The 19994-nt window shown below is 48.6% G+C and overlaps 1 protein-coding gene across 2 annotated transcripts in view; it reads left to right on the forward strand.

Annotated features, from left to right (window-relative positions):
• Positions 1-19994, forward strand: part of TNS3 (tensin 3) — a 197203-nt gene that overhangs the window by 34500 nt on the left and 142709 nt on the right. For both annotated transcript variants that reach the window (XM_032875022.1, XM_032875023.1), the window contains exons 2-3: positions 5785-5893; positions 19295-19332. The gene's annotated coding sequence lies outside the window, so the exon portion shown is untranslated. The remainder of the gene's footprint in view (positions 1-5784; positions 5894-19294; positions 19333-19994) is intronic.

Raw genomic sequence — 19994 nt, forward strand, 5'->3', positions numbered from 1 at the left:
TGTGCGGGGATGCGCTCGCGAACGGTTGTGCGGGGATGCGCTCGTGAACGGATGTGCGGGATGTGCTCTCAGCGCCTTGCGTTGATGGAGGATCCTTGCCGTCTAGTCCCTTACGTAGTGGCTGCTCCCAGTCCTGGCTGCAGTTGGGATCATGGGGTGAGTTTTGGGGAAAAAATTGTATTCTAGCCTCACCTCCAGATGATCTATTTTAACTGGTCTGGGCAGGGTTTTGAGAGGTGGTTTCAGAAGCTGACCAAGAGATGTGCATGGGCTGCTTGTTTGTACATCTGGTATATATAGTGTTTGGTCCTCTACGGTAGTTCTGTTCAGTCCCCAAGTCCCTAGTAACTTGCACAGGGTCCCAGAGCTTGTACCGCAGGTATCAGAACCTGTGTCCTGCTTGATGCATGACACTTTGCCTCCTTAGATGGGTTTGACAAGATAAGAAAAACACCACGAGATGCCTGATGATGTGACGAGACTTTGGAGGAACAGGAAATGGTCAGATGGGACGTGGGGGAGAGTAGGACTAGAGCTGGTCAGGTGGAAAGCCATTAAGCTGCCTGCACTCCAGGAAGCTCAAATAGCAGGGAAGATGGGAACAGCCCAAACAGCTGTTGACATTGGAATCCCCCCTCTGCCAGTTCCAGTCCCTCTTAAGGCCAGCTGTGGACAGTAGCTGTGAGTGATCAGTTATGTCTGCTGTAAGTCAGGGAGTGAGATCTTGGGGTCTGGATACTTAGCAAATTGTGCACTTAAATATGTGCAAACTTCAAAGTTGTTTTGGCAGTTCTGAGCGCTTTGACTATAAACCTGAATTTTAGAACCATTTGCTGCTGGGATTTCCATTCAGATGGTGTGGAATCTGTCCATTTTATGGAAGAAACTGCATCTTGACTATAGCGGAGTCTTATCATCCATGAACATGGTATATCCCTCTGCCTCTGTAGGTCTTTCTCACTTTCTTTCTGGAATGGTTTGTGTTTTTTTACTTTACAGGCCTTTCACATTTTTTGTTAGATTGATTCCTAAGGATTTAATATTTTTTTAAAAAGATGTTATTTATTTATTTGACAGAGAGAGACACAGCGGGAAAGGGAGCACAAGCAGGGGGAGTGGGAGAGGGAGAAGCGGGTTTCCCGAGGAGCAGGAAGCCGGATGTGGGGCTTGATCCCAGGACCCGGGATCATGACCTGAGCCGAAGGCAGACGCTTAATGACTGAGCCACCCAAGCACCCTAGATTTAGTATTTTTGATGATCCTGTAAATGGTGATGTCCTTTGAATTTCAGTTTCTGAATGTTCTTTGCTAAGATGTAGAATTACATTTTATACAGTCAGTGAGTTCCCATCTTTCAGCTTTGCCGAACTCATTTGTTCTAGAGCTTTTTTCTACATTTCATGATTTTTTTGTTTGTTTGTTTTTGTTTTTAAAGACAGTGGTGTCGGGGTGCCTGGGTGGCTCAGTGGGTTAAAGCCTCTGCCTTCCGCTCAGGTCATGATCCCAGGGTCCTGGGATCAAGCCCCGCATCTGCATCCCCCTCTCTCTGCCTGCCTCTCTGCCTACTTGTAATCTCTGTCTGTGAAATAAATAAATAAATAAAATCTTTTTTAAAAAAATAAAGACTGGTGTCATCAGTGACTAAAGACAGTTATACTTCTTTCTTTTCAAACTGGATACTTATTATTTATTTTCTTGCCTAATTGCGTTGATGAGACCCTCTTAGACATCCTTGCCGTGTTCTGGAGCTTAAAGGGAAAGCATTCAATCTGTTGTCCTTAAATTGGGGTTTGTGGTAGATTTTTACCAAGTTGAGGAAGTCTCTCTCTATTTTGATTTGAGAGTGTTTATCAGGAAATGGATGTTGGATTTTGTTAGAGTTTTTTTTCCCCCGATTAATTGAAAAATTGTGTAGGTTTCTCTTTTATTTTATTGATTGTTATGTTAAACAAGCTTTGCCTCCCTGGGATAAATCCTGTTTGCTACAATGTATTATTTAAAAGTGTGTTTAATTTCTAAATACTTGGGGGATTTTGCAAGGATTTTTTTTTTTTTTTATGGTTTCTAATATAATCCCACTGTGGTCAGAGAACATATTTAGTATGGCTTGAATACTTTTAAATTTATGTGGACTTGTTTTATGTCCCAGGCTGTGGTCTGTCTCAGTATGGACATTACATATGCACTTGAAAAGGTTGTGTATTCTGTTGCTGTAGGTCTGATGTTCTGTCAGTGTCAATTAGTTCAAGTCTTTTGAGAATGTTGTTCAAATCTTACCTATCTTTGGTTATTTTCTGTGATAATTATCAATTGTTATTATTGATAAAAATAAGTATTAGTGATTGGGAAGGGGTATATTAGTTTGCTGGCGCTGCCATAACAAAATTTCAGACAGGGGACTTAAACAACAGAAATTTATTTTCTTGCAGTTCTGGAGGCTAGAAGTCCAAGATTGAGGTGTTGACAGGCTTTGTTTTTCCTGAGGCTTTTTCCTTGATTTGTAGATGGCTACCTTCTCAGTGAGTCCTCCTCAAATGGACTTTCCTTGGTGTGCAATCTCCCCACCCCCCCAGGTGTCTCTTCCTCTTCTTGTAAGGGCACCAGTCCTACTGGATTAGGATCCCACCCTTCTGACCTTATTTGACCTTAATTACCTCTTTAAAGGCCTCATCTCTACATACAGTCATATTGGGAGTTAGAACATCAACATAAGAATTTCATGGGGACATGGTTCAGCCTAAAAGAGGGATAAATAAGTTTCTGACATATTTACACATTTGCCTCTTTATGTCTTCGCAATTCTTTCATTTCTTGCTTTATGTATTTTGAGGGTATTGTTAGTAGGTGCATACAGTTTTAGGATTGTATGTTCTCTTGATGCATATACCCTCTTATCATTATGAAATCACTTTCCATATCATTGGTAGCATTCTTTGATCTGGAGTCAGCTTTGTCTGATATCAATATAGCCACTCCAACTTTCCTTTAACATTATCCTTGTGTATTTTTTCTGTCTTTTTTGTTCCTAAAGGAATATAATCTGGCAATCGTTGCCTTTTAATTAGGGCACTTAAACTATTTACATAATGTGATCATTAATAAATAATAAGGTTTAAGTCTATCTATCATCTTGCTATTTGTTTTCTGTTTCTGTCACCTAGTTTTTGCTCTACTTTCTTTTTTGCCATGTTTAGATTAATTGAAGTTTTATTTTACTTTTATTTTTAATGTTTTAAAGATCTTATTTTAAAATAATCTCTACACCCAACATGGAGCTTGAACTCATGACCCTGAGATCAAGAGTCCTGTGCTCCACTGACTGAGCCAGGGAGGTACCCCTAGATTAGTTGAACTTGTAAGAAGTAATTTCATTTTATCTGTTTTGTTGGATTATTACCTATCGCTCATTATTTTAGTAGTTGCTTTGGGGTTTATAATGCATCTCTCTCATTGATCACACCTTGCTTCACAGGATAGTATGTGATCTAATGAATAGTACAAGAGCCTTGCAGTAGAATGCTTACATTTCTCTTTTCCTGGGCTTTGTGCTGTTTTATCATAAATTTTACTTTTATGTCTGTGGAACCTCATGTTACATCGTTAGTAGTTTTTGCTTCAAAAGTTAATTATTTTGTAGTGAGTTTTTAATCTTAAAAGAAAATCTCATGTATTTATCCACATACTTGCCATTTCTGGCACTGTTCCTTCTGTGTAAAGCTGTCTTTCCAGTTGTGAGAATTTCCTTCATGCTCAGACTATGTTTAACTCCTCTCGTAATGTATGTCAGCTGGTGATGAAGTATTTTGGCTTTTGCATATCGCAAAAATTTTAAAATTCACTTTAATTTTTGAATGCTGTGTTTGCTGGGTCCAAAATTTTAGCTTGGCAGAATTTCTCCTCACACCCTGTATCTCTCTATGGTTTTCTCCCTGCCTTTACTTTCCATGAGAAATCTGTGATTGTGCTTATGGTTGGTCTTCTTCGTAATGTGGCTTTTCCTCCTCTCTGGGCACATTTATGATTTTCTGTGTATCACTGGGTTTGGACAGTGTGATTATCATGTGCGTTGATGTCATTTCTGCCACATTTCTTGTACTTGGGATTTGTGAAGTTTCTTCACTCTATGGGTTAATAGTTTCGCTCTGATTTTGGAAAACTTTTAAGCATTATATTTTCAGTGATCTTCCTGTCCCCTCTTTACAGAGACGTCAATTACACATGTGTTGGGACGCTTGAACTTTCCCACAGCTCACTGATGCTCTGTCTGTTGATCTATGTGTTTACTTAGGTGGTCCCTCTTTCTGTGCCTTATTTTGGGCAGTTTGTACTGTGACGTGCACGTACACCACACACGTGCTCATCAGTGCTCGGCTGAACATTTTGGAGGGCCCTTGTGCTCCTCGTAGGGGTTCCAAGCATCCCCGTTTTGTGGTGCTCTGGCGAGTGAACTCTTGCTGCCCTCCTCTGCCTAGACTCTTTGCACTGTCTTCTCTGTTCCAGGTAGTACACTGGTCCCCTTCCTTCTGTGCATCCTTCCGAGATGCAGGAATCTGGGGCAGTCCTGGAGCTCACCTCCCTGTTTTCCAGTCTCTGAGGAACTAGATAGAGTGGTTTGCCTGTTCATGAATGTCCTATAAATAGCCATCACTGCGTGCCTCTCTGTCAGAGCTCTTTCGCTCAGCGCAGTAACAGTTGATGCTCACCCGCGATGAGTAGCATGTAATAGTAGCAAGCTCTCGTGTGTCCCTGAACAGTGGCCCGGCGTAGGAATATATCACAGCTTGTTTATCCTGTCTCCTTTTGATGGGAATTTGGGTTATTTCTGTTTGGGGCACTTTTAAATAAGGCAGCTCTGCCCATTCTTGCACAAGAATTTGTGGGCATATATGTTTGCTTCTGTGGAGTGTCCCTCGGAGTGGAATTGCTGAGTCACAGTGTTGGTGTAGCTCTAAAAAATCTGTAAGAAACTACAGTGGTATCATTCGTTTCCCATTCTGGCCAACACTAATCTTCCAGGGGGCTGTGGTTGCTTCGGGTGGTCAGTACGGGCCTCAGTGGATCATCGCGCTGGGAGAATATGCTGCCGTATGTCACCACTTGGGTAGAATGATGGGGGTTTGGTTCTAAGGCAAATTGAATTTTTGTGAGATGATCAGATACAGCTGTGAACCTTGACCCTGCAGACAGGGGTTTGGTAGATGAGGGGCTCAGGTATCCCCAATACCCACATGTGTTGTGAACTCTGTGCTGTGCTGGGTTTAGGGGGGAACCGTGTATCTTAACGTGCTGGTCTCCCATAACGGCTTCTCCGTCTGCAGAAGTGCACTCGGAGAGGCCCAGGGGCTGGGAGGATCCGTCACTGGCTTCCTCCGAACACGGTTGTGCTATTTGCTGAGCGTTGCTTCCAGAGGAAGCATTAAGGTTCAGGGAATGCCTGTGGATTACTGTGTCATGGAGTCGGTGGAAGATAATATGTGATCACATTATCAGCGTTGATCGGTGCAGCCCTCCCAGCCCTCTTCACCCATTTAAAGGGGGATTTGCAAGCGGTGGGTGTGGGGGGAGGTGGGGCAAGGGCACTGAGAATGCTGACGGGGCATCTGAGCTCCCCTGGGGAATCCCAGCTCTGGCTGGACGGCTTCTTGTTCTTCTCTGTTGAATGGGTCAAGTTCCTGTTTCAGCTCTTACCAAACTCTGCTAGATGCTGACTTTCCTGAAAGAGAAGAGAAAAAGCAAACAAACAATGAATCGTGGGGCTGACAGTTTCTCCCTTTGCTTTTCCAGCCAGAAGAGTTAACGAGTCTGCACAGTTTTAAGAACAAAGCCTTTAAGAAACCCCAGGTCTGCGGGGTTTGCAAGCAGATTATCGACAGCCAAGGGATCGCATGCCGAGGTGAGCACCGTTTCTCATTTCCTTGCTAATAAAACCAAAATGCAGCAGACACACAAACAAAAACCAAAATGAAAAGCTGCTTTCGGGAGTTTCCAAAAGTTAAATCATGGAATTCCCCTTTGGAGCCAGTGTTTACCCCCCACCCTTACTGGGGCAGGGACCCACTGTATTTACCCAGATTCGCTGGGGAGGGAACTTTTGGGGAGGGAGCAAAGCTGCTGGCACGGGTGAGGGGAGGCAGTGAGCAGCTGTGACGTGCCCTCCCTCCACGATGGGGGCCCTGACTCAGGTTATCCGGTCTTGTGCTCTGACCTCTCAGTGAGTTTAGAACCAAGAGCTCTGCAGCTTGGAGGCAGGGCAGACCCTCCAGCCTGGCGTCAAGGCTCTGATGCTCAAGCCCCAGGTTGGTCGTGCGCTTGTGCAGTGATGAATCTGGGTAGTGGGCCGGTGAGAACAGTGTTGCTTGTATCCCTGGAGCCCTAGAATCCCGGTTGGGGGTCGTGGGTCCATGTTGCAGAGCACAGGCAGGTTGGGGACTGGGGCCTGGAGGAGGCATGGGGCCCGCCCTGTGGTGTCCTCTCTTTGGTGGGGTGTCCCCAGCAGGCTTCTGTGGTGTTGCGACTGCCTCTCGGCTCCCCTTTCTCCCTGAGGGGCCCTAGTCCTCAGTCCCTGTGGGTTGCTTTGGGGAGGGGCCGCCGGGGAGGAGGGTCAGACTTCCGTGTGGGGTGGGGGAGACCTGGACACTCAGGGTCTCTCTTGCAGGGAAAGGGCCTGAGTGTGGGAGGGCTGGTGTGTTTGCTTCTCAGAAGGACCCTGTGTCATTCTTGCTGATGGTGCTTCCAGAGCCATGAGCATGTCACCACCTCTGTCAGTCCTTCCTGCCATGGCCTCTGGGGGTGAGGGCTGCTGGGGATGCCCTCCCCACGTGACCCCCTTTTCTGTCCATGGGCCCCTCTCCCTTCTCCCTGGGGGCAGCCTGTGTGATGGGGCCTGGGGGGCTTCCCGTCACCTGGCCCCTGCGAGCTGTAGCGCGGGCCAGAGAGGTCTTGTATGGTGGGATGTAGTGCTCTTGTCTTAAGGGATCACCATGATGGCTCCAAATGTGACTGTATGATGGGCACCCCTGTGACACTGTCAGGAGAAGAAGGCCTGTGGAAGGAACAGTCTCCCTGGGATCAGAACAGGAGACTTGAGGTATCTCCCCTGCCCCCGAGTGTGGGCATGTGGGGGCAGGTTGTGGGCACGCTGCTCCCAGAGCTGGAGTTTGGAGCCTGGCAGGGTCACCCTGGGTGTAGACGGGGCCCGGCAAGATCCCCGTGGGTGACTGTGATTGGCTGCTCAGAGGATACCGTAGCCCTTCCTTGGTTCTTTTCCCTGCCCCCGATGAAATGTAGTTAATTTCTGTAGTCTGTTCCTTTTGTCAGTAAACTGTAGAGACTGTGCAAAGACACCATGAGTAGTTTGTCTCCTGTGATCTATACATGTCACGTGCGGCTGCGTGTTGAGCCCATGTACGTGATGCCTGGAGACAATGAGGCGTGCCCTGACATACTTTGTCTAAGTGGTCATGCACGCTGGCTCTGTGAGGTTGTGGCGGAGGGGGCTTTTCTTTGGTTCATTTCCGGAGAAGCAGTAGGTATGCTGGAGCTGAGCGAGGATGGTGGAGTTGGGCAGCTGGGGTTCCCATTCTGTTTCTCTGTGCTTGAATTTTCCTTTAGAGTTACTGTGAATGACAGATTAAGTACATGTGGAACACACAGGGCATTGACTGGATCGTGAAAGTGTCCAGTAGTCTTAGAGATGATGGTGGTGATGTTGGTGATGAGGATGTTGGTGATGATGATGATGATGGTGATGATGATGATGATGGTGGTGATGATGATGATGATGGTGGTGATGATGGTGATGATGGTGATGATGATGATGATGGTGATGATGATGATGGTGGTGATGATGATGATGGTGGTGATGATGGTGATGATGGTGATGATGATGGTGATGGTGGTTTTGATGATGGTGATGATGGTGATGATGACTGTGATGATGGTGACAGTGATGATGATGGTGACATTGGTGGTGATGGTGATTGTAATGATGATCATGATGGTGGTGGTGGTGATGATGGTGATGTGGTGATAATGGTGGTGATATTGACGATCATGGGGATGATGATGATGATGCGGATGATGATGACAGTGGTGACGTTAGTGATGGTGTGGATGATAACGCTCATTGTAATGATGATCATGGTGATGGTGGTGGTGACAATGAAGATGGCGATGATGATGGTCATGATGTGATGATGAAGATGATGATGATGGTGAGGCGGAAGAAGATGCTGCTGCTGGTGACGTTGATGATGACGGTGGTGACCTTGATGATAGTGTTGGTGATAATGCTGGTGGTGGTGGTGTTGACAGTGATATGATGATGGTGCTGCTGGTGGTGATGGTGATGGTAGAGAAAGGTGCGGGTGTGTTCTGTGACTCATGCTCCTATTTGTGCTATTCCTTTTCTGGCTCATTCTTGACCTTCAAGTCCCTTACTTTCATATTTAACCTCCTGATTTACCTCATATTTCATATGTAGCAAGATTAGGAGAAAAAGCTTCATTTTTATGAAGCTGGATGTTTGGCATAGAGGCTTTCTTATCTCTGATTCTGGAACCTAACAGGAAAAGACCAAGATGTCATTGAGGGTGGTGATATGGTTAAGTGTCTGCTTGTGGCTCACCTCATGCCGCCCAGAACCCTGCTGATGCCACCCCAGCTCTGTGCCCTTGTCACCAGTTAGGGCTCTGTGGTAACCTGTTCTCACTGCTCCACCAGGTTCCCTTGGGTGGTTTGAAGTAATGATGCTTTCAAGTTGTCACTGATGATGCTTTTATGAACCCAACCTGGTCATACTTTAGGTGAGGCAGCAGGAACCCATGGTGCAGGTTATCTCGGTGTTCTGGTACTGAGTGGGTGTTGAGAGATGTGAGTTCAGGGAGATTTTGGCCCCCAGAGGGGGACGGTCTTGGAGGGTGCAGGGTCAGACCAAGCAGAAGTGATCCCGTTGCAAAGGGTTTGCTTGGATCTCATTGTGAAATAGGACAGAACAGACTGGAATGGAAAAGTGACAGAGAATGAAGGAATGCTGCATTGAGGGACCCTCTAGGGAGGAGCCTGAGGAGGTGAAGGTTGAGAAAGGGAGTAACAAGGAGGCCAGAGGAAAGTAGAATGAGGGAGTTTTGTAAGGAAGATCTGGTGATGACTTTTCCCCTTTAGTAAACAAACTGTGTGTTAAGCACTTCCTAAAATGAGAGGATGAGAAAGCTGTGCCTCGTGTGTGAGGAGCTCACGCTCTGAGTTGGGGGGGGTTCTGTCTGTGAGGGGCACATGGTCTGAGGGAGGAGTCCTGTCAGTGAGGCACTCATGGTCTGAAGGGGGAGTCCTGTCTGTGAGGAGACTCTAACAGTCTGAGGGAGGAGTCTGTCAGTGAGGAGGCACCCATAGTCTGAGGAAGGAGACCCATCTGTGAGGGGTCTGTCACGGTCTGAAGGGGACATCCTCTCTGGGAGGGGCTCATAGTCTGAAGGGGGAGTCCTGTCTGTGAGGCCATCATGGTCCACAGTATACTAAGCGATTATTGATGAAGACTTGGGTAGACTGCAGATCGGGAGGTACACTTGGTAGGTGCTTGCTTTGTGCCAGACGCTGTGACACAGCCCTAGGACATGGTGGCAGTTAGGACCAACAAGTCAACTGAGAGAGCAGCATGGCTGAGCAGTGACTGTTAGGGCAGGCTGCCCTGTGCTGGGGCCTCTGGTCCCCTCCTGTCTGTGTAGCCGGTTACTGGGAACCCAGAGAAGCTGGTGAACTTGAGTGTAGATGGGCAAGAAGCCGGGAAGCAAGGGCTCATCTCTCCCTTGGTAAATATGTGAGGAGTGTTGTATAAAAGCTTCCGACGGGCCTGTAAGACAGTGGCCTGGATTCCCGAGGCTCCTGCGGACATTTGGAAGAATAGCAGTTCCGAGACAAATGTAAAAATGTCTGGTGCTTTAGAGCCAGATGCTCTGGACCGTGGCTGGTGCGGCGGGAGCCAGGATTCTTACCCCGGGCTTTGGAAACCCTTGAGTGGCACAGGAGCTGGTGTGTGGTGGTGGAGACAGCGCTCCGGCGAACTGGATGTGTGTGTCATCGAGGCCTGGAAGACCTATGAGAAGCACATGCACCGCGGACCCTGGGCCCTCTCTGACGCGGGGCTCTGCTGAGTGTGGGGCGGGAACGGGCTCCCACCCGCACCCTGTGGCCTTGAGCTCCACTCGCTCTCTCGCTTGTTGCTTGGCGGATTTCCATGTTTGCAAGTCGACGGACGCACAAAAAAGTGGTATCTCCCTTGATTGTATTTTTCATTCACCTGGTTATTACTTGAGGTTGAGGCTCTATGTGGACACTGTGGTGTCTGTGGTGTTCATTTTATTTTATTTTATTTATTAAAATATTTTATTTATTTATTTGACAGAGACACAGTGAAAGAGGGAACACAGGCAGGGGGAGTGGGAAAGGGAGAGGAAGAAGCAGGCTCCCTGCGAAGCAAGGAGCCTGATGCAGGATTTGATCCCAGGACCCTGGGATCATGACCTGGTCTGAAGGCAGACGCTTAACCGACTGAGCCACCCAGGTGCCCGCAAATATTTTGTAAAAATTAGATTATTTATTATCTTTCCTTCTTGAATTCAAAGAATTCATTATCCTATAAATATTAATCATTTTATCCGTGACATCTGGCAGAACATTTGCCAACCTTTGATGGACTTTGACCCATGGGCATGTGAGTTTCTTACCGTGTTAGACCTTCTGCGCGGCAAACCTTCCAGGCAGTTGTTTGCCTGGTTCTGTCTGTGGAGTCTTTATCTCGGGGAAGTTTTAAGGTGCGGCTTGTTCAAACCTACCCATTACTTCATTTAATCTCTGTGTTTGATTGTTATTTAAGTCACTTTCCCTTCTCTGTGGCCATGATGTTCTGTGTATTTTATTCTAATATTCCTTCTGGTTTTCCAGTTCTGATCCAGTTTCATGGTTGGTTCATCTGGAATTTGCCCTATTTCTGTTATTTTTCATGAGCTAGCTAGTTTTTCCAGGGAGATGTGCGGGAAGGTCTGTTTTCGTTTACCTGAGTTGGGGTGACACCTCTGTCCTGCCCAGAGTGGTCACGTGTGGATAAGCCCATTAGTCATGTCTGTTTTTATAGAGTATTTTTTAGCTTATGTAGCTTAACCTTGCCTATTATAAGTATTGTCACATGTTAGATTTTTAGAAATCATAGGGTTTCAATAGCTACCCAATATTTTATTTATAGATATGTATTTTATTTTATCTTATTTTATTTTTAAAGATTTTATGTATTCATTTGAGAGAGAGAGAGAAAGAGAGAGAGCACGAGAAGGGGGAGGGTCAGAGAGAGAAGCAGACTCCTTGCCGAGCAGGGAGCCTGATGCGGGACTCAATCCTGGGATTCCAGGGTCATGACCTGAGCCAAAGGCAGTTGCTTAACCAACTGAGCCACCCAGGCACCCCACGATTTTTTTTTTTTAATTGCTTTGGTAAATTCTTTTTTTACATGGCAGAAAGGAATCTTTGATATCACTTTGTTGTGCTTCTCATTCTGTAATAGGAGAAGACTGATGTTTTTGGGTGTATTTATCTGTGTATATTCTGTGCTTCTGTTATGCATGATTTAATAGAGAGGCTAGAACCTCCTATCTGCTTCTGCATTCAACCTGTTCCACCCTTGTATTAGGCAGGATTCTCCAGAGAAACAGAACCAATGGGATTTTTCAGAAGGAGTCGGCTCACATGGTTAAGGAGACTGTGAAGGCCCAAGATCTGCACTTGGGCCAGCTGGAGACCTGGTGCTTAGCTCCAGTCCGAGTCCACGTTAAGAAGCAGAAGAACACCTATGTCCCAGATCAAAGATAGTCATGCAGAAAGAATTCTTTCTTACTCTGCCCTTTGTTCTAGTTGGTTCCTCGCCGGATTAGATGAGGCCCACCCTGGCCTGGGAGGGCAATCTGTTTCTCTCGCTTACGGCTTCAGATTCAGATATTAAGCTCATCCAGACACACACTCCCAGACACACCCAGACATGTTCAAAAATATGTGCGACCAGATATCTGAGCATCTGGTAGCCTAGTGAAGTTGACACCTAAAATGAACCAAAAGAAACATGGTGTTTCGGCTCAAGTATTTGAGGGAGATCCAGCCTCGTGCAGGTATGTATTTGAAAAAGGAAGCATTTTGAAGACCTTTTCAGACTACTGTGGGTATTCTCTTTGGGTACCAAACCAAGACCCAAGTGACGTTTCTTAAAGCTTAGTTTCAGTGTTGAATCTGGAACTGTGTCAGTGACTTTCCCTACTCTGTTCTGTTAAGATCCATGAGCTTATCTGGCCCTTTGAGTGTATGTATGCAGCCAGGCGTGACTGTGGGACACCATATGGTGGTCATTTGGAAAATGCTGGTTCAATGAGTTCAGCAGAGTTTTCTGGATGTTAACACATTTGTTATAAAATACCAAAAACTGGGGCGCCTGGGTGGCTCAGTGGGTTAAAGCCTCTGCCTTTGGCTCAGGTCGTGATCCTGGGGTCCTGGGATCGAGCCCCGCATCGGGCTCTCTGGTTGTCGGGGAACCTGCTTCCTCCTCTCTTTCTCTGCCTGCCTCTCTGCCTACTTGTGGTCTCTGTCTGCCAGGTAAATAAATAACATCTTAAAAAAAAAATACCAAGAACCCCCCCCTTCCCTTATTTGGTCATTTCAGTGTCGAGTCTATCAGAAAAGTGTAGGACTTGTCAAGCTCATGGGCATGGATGCATGTCTCCCCAGATTGTAATTTTCACTGGAAATTTCAACTTTCGTCATTGGCCAAATGCTGTCTGTCCGTTGTTTTCCTCCCCACGGCAGGCGTGCTTTGTTCACTGGTGAGACTGATGAGCACGCATTCTTTGCCTGGCGTTCTTTCAGACAAAAGTGGTGTTTCCTGAGAAGGCAGCTCGGTCAGCTGCCAGCCTCCACCCACACAAGTGCTTCTCCCAAGCTCCACCACGCAGAGGAACTCTCAGTGCGCATGTCCCAGCTGGTCTCATGGAATCGTAAAAATGTGAGAAAAGGATACTGGTTAAGCAGTGTGTCCTGAAACTATGTACTGAGTATGTGGTGGTTCTCAGGAGACGTTAGGTGTCTTTTGCTACGTGTGTGGGTGTGTTGTCTCCCTGGGTCAGGTGCTTATGTGCAGAGGTGTCAGGTGTGCAAAGTGGTGATGGGTTGTGACCCAGAGGCACAAACCAGTGGAAGACCAAGAGAGTAGGCACTCGCTGTATCATGAAGGTGTTCGGGCAGTTGCTGGAGGAGAGTTCGGGGTGACATGGATACAGGGTCACATGAGGGTTATGTGGAGAGAGGTCCGTGGAAGCAGAAAGAATGTCCCAATGGCCCGTGAGTTTGGCCTTGGGTGGAAGACTCTGGCCTTGCTGTTTACTGAGTGCTCAGCAGCCGGAAGTGGGGGACATTGAACTGCAGAGAAGACACAAAGAGGAGGTGTGTGGAGAACAGAGCTGGTGCATTTGTGTGGCCCTGAACCAGGAACAGTAATAGAAGCGGTTGCGCTCAGTGCATCCGAGGAGCTCCCAGCTGGCCCTGTTCTGCACGGTGTGTTCTACTGTCCTAACCACCTGTGTCTCAGGTGAGGAAACTGAGCCCCAGGGTGTCGGGCCTCTGCACTTCAGCCTGGAGGGTGTGCTGATGCTTTCGGCAGGAAGAAATTGGACAAGGGCCGCGACAGAGCAAAAGGCTATGAGAGTAATGAGGCAAGTGTGTGTTGTTTTTTTTTAGTGAAAGGGACATTTTTGCATCTAGGATTAATGGGATTCATTTCATTTTCATGTAAGTGGAAGTAATGGGATGCCAGGAAAACTATAATGAAGATATTTGTGTAACGCTTGTATTTGATAACGTCTACATTTAGAACTGTCAGTCATGGTTTCAGGAGGCACAGTCATGGCCTTAGAAAATGACATAGTGACGGGCCCAGAAATGTTGAGATGAATGTGTTGATTTTCATCTGGGAATGGGGCAGAGAGTCTCTTAAAACCCGCACAGATTCTGCTCCTTATACGGACCACTGGAGTTTTTAAAGATGATTTTTGTTAACACAGTAATTCAGGACTGTTCATACAACTCAGTGTTGCCTGGAATTTATAAAAGTCCAGTATTAGAAACAAATACCGTATAAAACCCTGGAGAGTCTGCCAAAAAAACCGTTAGAACTAATAAGTGAATAGGGTAAAGTGACAGGAGAGAACGTCGGCATACAAAAATTGGTTGTTTCTGAACACCAACAGTGAACTATCCGAGAGAGAGATTAAGAACAGAACCTAATTTCCAGGGGCATCAAAAACATTAAAATACTTAGGAATAAGTTGAACCAGTAAAGTAAAAGACCTGCACTCTGGAAACTGTAAGACACGGAGAAGCATACAGACAGATGGAAAGCTATCCCAGGTTGTTGCGGTGGAAGAATTAATATTGTTGAAATGGCCATGCAACCCAAGGTAATTAGCAAATCCAACACAATCTCTATCAAACTTCCAATGGCATTTCTTATAGAAATAGAAACAACCCTAGAATTCAGATGTGATCACAAAAGACCCCAAATAGCCAAAGCACTGTTGAGAAAGAATGGAGTTGGAGGTTTTACACACCTGATTTCAAACTATATTACAAAGCTGTAGTTATCAGAACAGTGTGGTTCTGACATAAAAATAGGCACATAGACCAATGGAACAGTATCAGGAAGCCGGAAGTGAACCCGCACACGTTTGATCAACTATTTTTGACAAAGTTGCCAAGAACCCATAATGGGGATGGATAATCTCTCCAACAGCAGTGCTGGGAAGATGGGCAATGATGAAGCTACACTTGTCTCTTTACCACTCAGAAAAATTAACTTGAGCTGGAATCAAAGACTTAAAATGTAAGACCTGGGCCCCTAAAAGGGTCTGAAGAAAACAGTGGAAAATCTCCTTGGTGTTGGTCTTTGCAACGATTTCCTGGATACGACACCAAAAGCAAACATCAACAAATAGGACTGTACGAACCTCAAAAGCTTCTGTACAGCCAAAGAAATCATTAGCAAAATGGGAAGGCATCCTACAGAATGGGAGAAGATATTTGCAAATCTTATGTCTGATGAGGGATTAGTATCCAAAATAAATGAAGAACATCTACAACTCAATAGTAGAGAACTAAATAATGGGATTAGGAAATGGGCAAAGGAACTGAATGTCACTTTCCCCAGGAAGACATCCAGTTGCCCAACAGGTACATGAAGAGATGCTAAACATTACTTTTCATCAGGGAAACGCAGATGACTACGAGTTATCATCTCATGCCTGTTAGAATGACTGTCATGAAAAAGATAAGAGATAACAGGTATCGCTGAGGTTGTGGAGAAAGGGAATGCTGTGCACTGTTGTTGGGAATGTGGACTGGTGCAGCCACCATAGAAAACAGTATGGAGGGTCCTCAAACCTTTAAACCTAGAATTTCATGTGATCTGGTGATTCTACTTCTGCATATGTATTCGAAGGAAAGGAAATCATTAGCAAAATCTGTCCTCTCTTTCTCATGTTGTTCACAATAGCCAAGATGTAGAAGCAATCTGAGTGTCCATTGATGGATGAACGGATAAAGAAAATGTGGCATATAAATGATGAAAAATTATTCTGCCATGTAAGAGGGAAACCCCGGAGTCTGTGATAGTTTGGATGAACCTGGAGGACACTACTAAGTGAAATAGGTCAGAAAAAGACAAACGCTTTATGGTATCATGTATATGCAAAATCTTAAAAACAAAAACAAAACCCAAAAATACCTCAAATTCAAGAGCAACAGAGGAGAATGGTGGTTTTCAGGGTTAAGTGTTGGGGAAACGGGAAGTTGCTGGTCTGGGGGCACGAACTTTCAGTTGCAAGATAGGTTAGGGATCTACTGTGCAGCGTGATGACTGTGGTGAACGGTACTTCTCTGGATTCTCGACGTTTGCTACGAGAATAGATCTTAGGCATTTCCTCTCTCTCCTTCACACACCCAGGTAGTGATGGATGTGATAATTAACGTGATTGTGGCAAATATTTAACAATGTAGACATGTATCAAATCATCATGTTGTACACCTTAAATATATACAATTTTGTCAATTACAACTCAGGAAAACTGGAAGGAAACGACAGGGCACGAGCGCCCGTGCTGGGGAGAAGCAGGCAGTCGGAGTAAACGTGTACACCGTGTCCCTTTGGGCTTGTGCAACTTTGGGGATGAACTTTGTTGGGGGAAGTTCTGGTGCTTTCCATGGGCTCCCTTCTCCCTGGGGACTGTATCACATGGTGTGGCTGTCAGAGAGGGAGGGCCCCTGCCCGTGTGCACCTGATTCTGAAGGCAGACCCAGGGCGGGTAAGATCTGAGGTGTCATGGAAGGACGCCAGGCTCCAGTCAGTAGACATGCAGAAGGTCTGTGGCTCTTTCTCTGCATGCAGGGAAAATCCAGCCAGCCTGCGTGATGGAAGGTGTTGCCATGGGACAGCTGGCACATGGTGGGCCCTCTGCCTGTGTCTGCTGCCATCCTACGTTCCTGCCACTCTTACAGGAGCCTGGTGCTTCCCAGCAAAGGACACCGTCCTGGACGAGCTTGGTCTGGTGGGGGGAGAAGGACACAGAGATGATTTATGAAGTGAGGGGCAGTGGGATAAAGGCTGGGGAGGAAGGCCGGGGGCTTCAGGAACACAATAGCCCAGCCTAAGAGGAGTGAAGGAGGGCTTCCTGGTGGAGAAAGTGGCTGTCTCCTTTCGTCTTGGAGAGAGAAACAAGTCAGCTTAACACAGAAGGGTGTGTGGGAAGTTCTAGGCAGAGACAGTGGAGCAGAGCCAAGGAGGTGCATGGAGATAGTGTGAGTGAGGCTCTGGGTCAAGGGGATGGGAGGATGGGGCAGGGCTACTGGTGACGGCATGGGGAATCCGTGTTGGGGAGCTTGATTTTGTCTGTAGGCGAGAGGCCTGGATTCTGCCCACTTCAAGCATTTCTAAGTGTTGGAAAGGCCATGTGTGGCTGGGTGGGGAGCTGGGTGGAGATGGACCATAGCTGGGTTTCACTTGATGGGGTGGTTACAGGACCCCAAGCAGTAGCACCCGGGAAAGCATCGTGCACACGGCCAGGCACAACCCCCAGAGGTTGTCCACCAGATCGCCGCTATTCTGAGGAAAACCCCAGGGGCCGTCCATAAAACTTTAGGGATTGCCAACTACCTCCTGGAAACAGTGGGTTCACCCTAGTGCCTGGCTGGTTTACACGAGGTCACTGTGATTAGTTAAACTTTGTGAAAGTAATGGCTTCGCCCTACGCTGGCCGTGGGCTCTCTTATGGCTGAGCTGGCCGTCCACCATGGGTGTGTCACACCACTTGTCACCTTGCCACTGACCAGAGCCCTTTCTGGCCCATCATAGTATCTCCTGCTGCAGATGCTGGTGCCCTGCCTGGCGGCGGCACTCACCACCTCTCCCTGCTTCTGTGGGACAGGCATCCGGGAGTCACGTGGCTGGGCAGTGCAGCTCAGGGACTCTTGAGAGGCTGCAGCATCTGAAGGCACGACTGGGGCCAGAGCACCCCTCCCCAGCTGGCCGCACGCTGGTGCTCCCCATGGGGGCCTCTCCAGAGGCTGCTCCGGCACCTGGCTGTCCTCAGCAGGACTGGCTTGAGACTCGGGGTGGAGTCTGTAAGCCCTGTGTTCTGCCTCATCCGTCGACCAGCCGCGAGCCACCGTGGGAGGGACTGGTCCACGGGTCACTCAGGCCATCTTGGGGTCTGACGGCCGTGAGAGTCGCGCCCCCGTCCCAGGCTGCCAGTAGACTGGCCGCCTGCCTGACTCAGCATGTGGGCTGAGCATCCTTTGGGGCCAGGGAAATTACTTGCCTGCATTTCTGCTAATTCCCACTTACCTGGAGGCCAGGGGCCTCTGATGATGTCCTCGCTCCCTTGGGATCTCGCGCTGGCCTCCAGACCCGGCTGTGCTTCTGTCTACGTTTCTAGGCTGGCGTGGAAGCCCTTTTTATTCAAGGCAAGTCTGTTTAGATTAGAAAATCACTCATCGCCTTTGTGCAGTGCACCCATTTGGAGACGCAGAGTAAACCTTTGTCTTTGTGCATAATCGCCCAGACCTCGGAGGTAGAGAAAGACCATTGGGAAAATAGATCTCGCAAAGATAGCGCTGCTGCCTGTTCTCTGCCAGAGTTCCCGTGACCGCCAGCCAGCGACCAGGTTACTTGCCTGCTTTATCCTTCTTCAGTCCTGCAGGACCTTTAGGAGTTCAGTGTTCCCATCCCCAGCTCTAGGAAGGAAAAAGATGGTGTGTGTGTTGGGGGGTGGGGGGTAACCTCTGGGCTTCCAAGTGCTGAGCCATATTTGGGGCACGGCTCCTGCCCCCACCGAGGCCTTGTTCTTCAAGGACCCTGCTTGTGTATGCTGGTATCATGTTTGTTGTCTCAGACCAGGGTCCCTCGATGGCATCACAGTCGTGCTGGGAGAGGAAGCTGAGGTCCAGAGAGGTCACTGGTCCTGCCCTGGGCTGCATGGCTGTGGAGGGCTGTGAAGGCCCCACCCCCCCCACGCCCAGCCCAGGTTCCCTCCCCCATGCCCCAGCTGTACCCCGCCTTCTCTATGCTGGCATCTGGCGGTGGCCGGGGCAGGCCCGCAGGCCCGACCCGCATCGTGGGGGCCTAGGGGGTGCTCCCTGGCAGGCAGCCCAGCCGCAGCCTCCCGAGGGCGGGTCTGTGAAATCCCCATTGGTTCTGGCTCTAAGTCTGCTCTGTCTGGGCCTCTGACCGGACACATGTCTCTGCGCTTGCACAATGGCCTGGGTGCAGGGACTCCTCTGTGGGAATTTAGACGTGGATTTATTCTGACAGTCCGTTCCCAGGCCGTCCGGAAGCACGGGGCGTGTGGCGCTGAATGGGCAGCTTGGGTCTGGTTGAAAGGCACCAGTCCTGAGGCCGGGGGGTGGGGAAGGGGAGGTTTCCCGTCCCTCTTTGGGGAGAAGCTGTGATTCGCAGGCTGACATGGAGGCTCCGCACGGCTCTCCTCCGGGTCCCAGGAGAGCCCGTGGTTGTGGTGTGGTGTCTTCCCGGCGCTGCCAACCGCGGGGGCCGGCCGGGGCCTTGCCCGCCGGGTGCACCCCGCACGCCGCTGAAGCCGGCCCCGTGTGGTGAGGGCACACCTCCCTCTGCCCCGGTCTTCGAGGGCGGGCGGTTTGCAGGTGGGAGGCGTGTTGCTGCTGAGGCTGCTGAACGCACACCCCTTCTTTCTCTCTCTTCCAGCCTGCGAGTGCTGCTGCCACAAGCCATGTGAAGCCAAGGTAAGCTGCTGCTTCCCGAGGGCCGTGCCCCGCAGTGGCCTCTGCCGCCTTGGCCAGCGGCTACGGGCGCAGAACGTGCGAGAAGGGGGCTGCCAGACGCCTGGGCAGGACGCATATGTGTCATCTCGGGAGGGAGCTGTAGCACTGTGGTTCTGTGCTCCTAACTGTGGAAGGGGACGCTAAGAATCTGGTTTCACATAAGAATTTGGTGATTGGCCCTCCCCTCGCCCCCCAGCAGATGCCCCTTCTCTCTCATGATTGCACCGTGGCACTGGGGTGGAGTAGGCACAGGGCTTGGGGCGTGTACCTGGACTTGAGGATTTGGGGGCTTCTTTAGGGCAGTTTTCTTGGGTTGGTGAGATGGTCAGGCTGTCGGGGAAGTCGAGGCCTGACTTGGGGAAGGTTGCCCTGGTTTTCGAGTTCCTTGGAGGGGCTGCATTGCTGAGGGCCCCCTGAAGCGCTGTAGGCCTGGCCTGCTTGGTCGGGTTAGGGCTTGGACTAGTGGAGCAGTGAGGAGGCCTGGAGCTGGCGGGTGGACAGCTGTGGGCACCCTGGGACGGAGGCCTGGGATTCTGCCCGGGTCGCACATCTGCACCTCCCACATTTTCCAGGAGCACATGCATCGTCCCCTCTGACTGGCCGGTCCTGCCTCGGTGGGAGCC

Source organism: Lontra canadensis, unplaced genomic scaffold, assembly GCF_010015895.1.
Source record: "Lontra canadensis isolate GAN:19392208 unplaced genomic scaffold, GSC_riverotter_1.0 scaffold54, whole genome shotgun sequence".
Taxonomy (NCBI): Eukaryota; Metazoa; Chordata; class Mammalia; order Carnivora; family Mustelidae; genus Lontra; species Lontra canadensis.